Below are 3,878 nucleotides of genomic sequence, written 5' to 3' on the forward strand. Positions count from 1 at the left end.
GCACGCCGGGAGACACGGACCCGCCCGCGCCTGCGCGCGGACGTGGGCGGGGCCCCTGGGAGCGGCGGGGCCTGGACGGGGCTGGTGGTGGTCCCGGCCCCGGCCCCGGCCCCGGCTCCGGGTCCTGTCCGTGTCCCTGTCCCGGGACCGGCCGTGGTGGTGCTGAAGGCCGGGTTGGACTCTGCTCAGCGCTCTGAGCAGGCTGGGCTGTGCAAGGTGCCGCTGTCCGGCAGGGCGTTGGATCGAGGTGATCCGCGAGGTCCCTCTGAGCCCAGCCGTGGGGCGGCCCCTGCGGACGGGCACGCCGCGTGGGCTGCCCGCGGGACAAAGCGCCGGGCCGCCCGGCTCATGGAGCTTTCGGCGCTCCACATCTCTCTTGTAGCTTCTTTCTTCCTTCGGCCACTTCAGGCTCCTCGTCTTCACGTCTGCCCTCATTTTGTTGCTTCTCAGTTCAAAACGCGCAGCCTCCCGCTGAGGGCTGTCGAGTCACCGCGCAGAGGCGCTGAGCCCAGCCGTGGGGCGTGGGGCGGCCCCTGCGGACGGGCACGCCGCGTGGGCTGCCCGCGGGACAAAGCGCCGGGCCGCCCGGCTCATGGAGCTTTCGGCGCTCCACATCTCTCTTGTAGCTTCTTTCTTCCTTCGGCCACTTCAGGCTCCTCGTCTTCACGTCTGCCCTCATTTTGTTGCTTCTCAGTTCAAAACGCGCAGCCTCCCGCTGAGGGCTGTCGAGTCACCGCGCAGAGGCCTCCAGTGCCCCGTCACTCCCTGGCCCGCAGCGGGAGCACGGACGGGGACACAGCGGCTGCTCCTGGGGGGCTCCGGGCCAGAGCTCCTTCAGCGCTCCTGCTGACACGGGGCAGGTGGAATCCCAGCACCAGGGTGCCCTGTGTGCTGGTGTGTGCGTAATCACCAGGATTTTGAGGATGTTTCAGCTGCCTACTAAGCACCACGTGTTAGTAAACAATATTCTGTATACAATTTTTTAAAGGTTTATAATGTGACTAGAAGACCTGGACGGCAGTGGAAGTTCCACTGGAGCTGAAACAATGCACATGCATAGCAAGAGCAGATGCAGCACTGCGGACGGGCACGCCGCGTGGGCTGCCCGCGGGACAAAGCGCCGGGCCGCCCGGCTCATGTAGAAAGAAGCTACATCTCTCATGTAGCTTCTTTCTTCCTTCGGCCACTTCAGGCTCCTCGTCTTCACGTCTGCCCTCATTTTGTTGCTTCTCAGTTCAAAACGCGCAGCGTCCCGCTGAGGGCCGTCGGGTCACCGCGCAGAGGCCTCCAGTGCCCCGTCACTCCCTGGCCCGCAGCGGGAGCACGGACGGGGACACAGCGGCTGCTCCTGGGGGGCTCCGGGCCAGAGCTCCTTCAGCGCTCCTGCTGACACGGGGCAGGTGGAATCCCAGCACCAGGGTGCCCTGTGTGCTGGTGTGTGCGTAATCATCAGGATTTTGAGGATGTTTCAGCTGCCTACTAAGCACCACGTGTTAGTAAACAATATTCTGTATACAATTTTTTAAAGGTTTATAATGTGACTAGAAGACCTGGACGGCAGTGGAAGTTCCACTGGAGCTGAAACAATGCACATGCATAGCAAGAGCAGATGCAGCACAGAGCTCCTCACTGCTGGTCACTGAGCTGAGCACAGCAGGAAAAGAAGCCTCCAACATAATCCTAAGCTGATTAAAACGTAATATACTTACTCTCTACAGTGCTGATGTGGTAAAAATGAAGAATATTGGTTCAAAGTATGTGGCTTGAGAAAGAGCTATCTTCCTGCCTAGGGAATTCACACGGGATGTAGACAGGAAGGATATTGTCAGTAAATTAGACGATAATAAAAAGTGATGCCTGACCCTCTATCCTATATATCTTTTTTTTTAATGAGTCAGATTAAAACAAATTATGTGTGAGGAATCATATTTCTTCCAGCAGCAGCAAAGACGACATGGTTCACTCCTGGTTCTCTTGAGACACAACTCTAACACTTTGAGAACTTTATGTTCTGATGCAAAGGGTTAAGAGAAGCACATTCCCGTGAGCTTACACAGGCTTTGATAGGAGGCCACAGGGGCAGCTACCTGTGTGTGTGGGAATTTCTCCCTTTTCTTGTGGATGGCTGCCTTGTGGCCAGCCCAGGGCCCACCTGCTGAGCCACGTCTGCAGAGAGCTCAAGCACTGACCATCAGACTCAAGCATTCTCAGCCCCATCTGCAGGAGCCCACACTGTCTGACATGCTCTGCCCCGCATCTGGGACCACCCTCACAGAGCTTTGTTTCTCAAGTAGACCATTAAGACAGTTTAGATGTATCCCAAACTATGCAATTCCCTGGGGACTGACTGTATGAAAGAAAAAAGTGGTACAAGAAACATGCCCCGTGTATACTGGTCAGCTCCAGAAGGCCTTTGTCTGACCTTGGGCCTCTGACTCTTTAGATAAAGAGAGAAATGCGGTGCTGAAGGAGTTGTCCTGCAGATCCATTCATTGAGAAGGAAGTGGAACACAAAGGTCTTCACCATTAGCAGACCCTGCAAAGACAGGAGCACAGTTTCTCTTGGCTCCTGCTCCTGTCTGAGGTGCAAACCACTTTAAATGGGACAATGTAAAAAAGGTGGGGACTTGCCCAAAATCTCCTCATTCTCATCCAGAACAGACAGCAGAGCTGGGGTGGGTGGAGGAGGAATCACATCTCTGCGGGTGGAGCAGAGTCATGTTGCCTTTGCTCCAGGGTGTCTCCAGGGCAGTGGGAAGCAGCCTGAGCGGGCTGCCTGGATGCAGAGCAGGGATGCAGAGCTCTGCAAGGGGACACAGACGATGGTGAGGTGCTGGGGTCTGCCCCCAGGCTCAGTGGTGGTCATCTTGTGTCCTGTGGCAATCCCTTCCACCTTTCAGCCCGTTCCTGTTCCCAGCAGCATGCCTGCCAGGTGGGCCCCAGGCTTCAAATACCATCTGTTCTGTGTCTCACCTTCCACACCCACAAAATGAAAAGTGTGCTTCAGTTGGATATCTGCTGCAAATTAACTGGCTCAGATAAGATATTTATTATTAGTGTTGCTACCATAGCAAATGCAGAGTCTAAATTGAAATGCATTTATTCCGGATTTATTGTGCTAAGGATGTAGAAGGGTTCACAGGAAGCAAGTTTGGATGAAATAACAGAGGACTTGACAATAGTGTTATTTAATGTTTTACTGTACCTCACCTTATAAAACAGTCCAAGAAAATCCTATTATCTATCAAAGCAGTGCAACTACAAAATTTCCAATCCAAATATAGTTGGGGATTGACCAGTTGAAATGCTGCTGGCCAACATTTTTAAGGCTTGAACCATCAAGATCTTATGAATGGAGGCTGCTTACATAGATTGGTTTTCTTTTGAGGCCATTTCAGAAGTATCTCCCCAATTCAGTAATTTTACATGTGGGCAAGAGTCAATTATTTTCTCTACCCTAGGTACCCTGGAATTTGCAGATCAGGAATTGAACCAGGGGGTTCTATTTACAAGTCACTGAATTTGATAAATATCTGGTCTTTAAGGGAAGAAATCAAAACATGCAGCACACAGTAATCAAGTCCAGATGTTGTCTAGAAGACAAGCTCCAGTTCTAGCAGGAATTAATTAAGCAAAGTCTTACAATCTGTGTCATAAGGAAACCAGATGAAAACAACAGCCCCTGTGGCTTTTTATTTAAAAAATGCAACAAACATTTTGAAACAAATGACCACATTTTGGCTACAACTAGTTCAGCGAAATAAAACTTGCTTTTGGGTGCCCCAGTTAATGATTTACTGGTACAACCTGCTGGCAGTAAGCCCAGTTTAGACAGAGTTGGAAAAATGCCAAACATCTAGGCTGCATTCACCACAGAG

The sequence above is a fragment of the Onychostruthus taczanowskii genome, unplaced genomic scaffold (genome assembly GCF_017590055.1).
Source record: "Onychostruthus taczanowskii isolate IOZ18803 unplaced genomic scaffold, ASM1759005v1 scaffold6, whole genome shotgun sequence".
Taxonomy (NCBI): Eukaryota; Metazoa; Chordata; class Aves; order Passeriformes; family Passeridae; genus Onychostruthus; species Onychostruthus taczanowskii.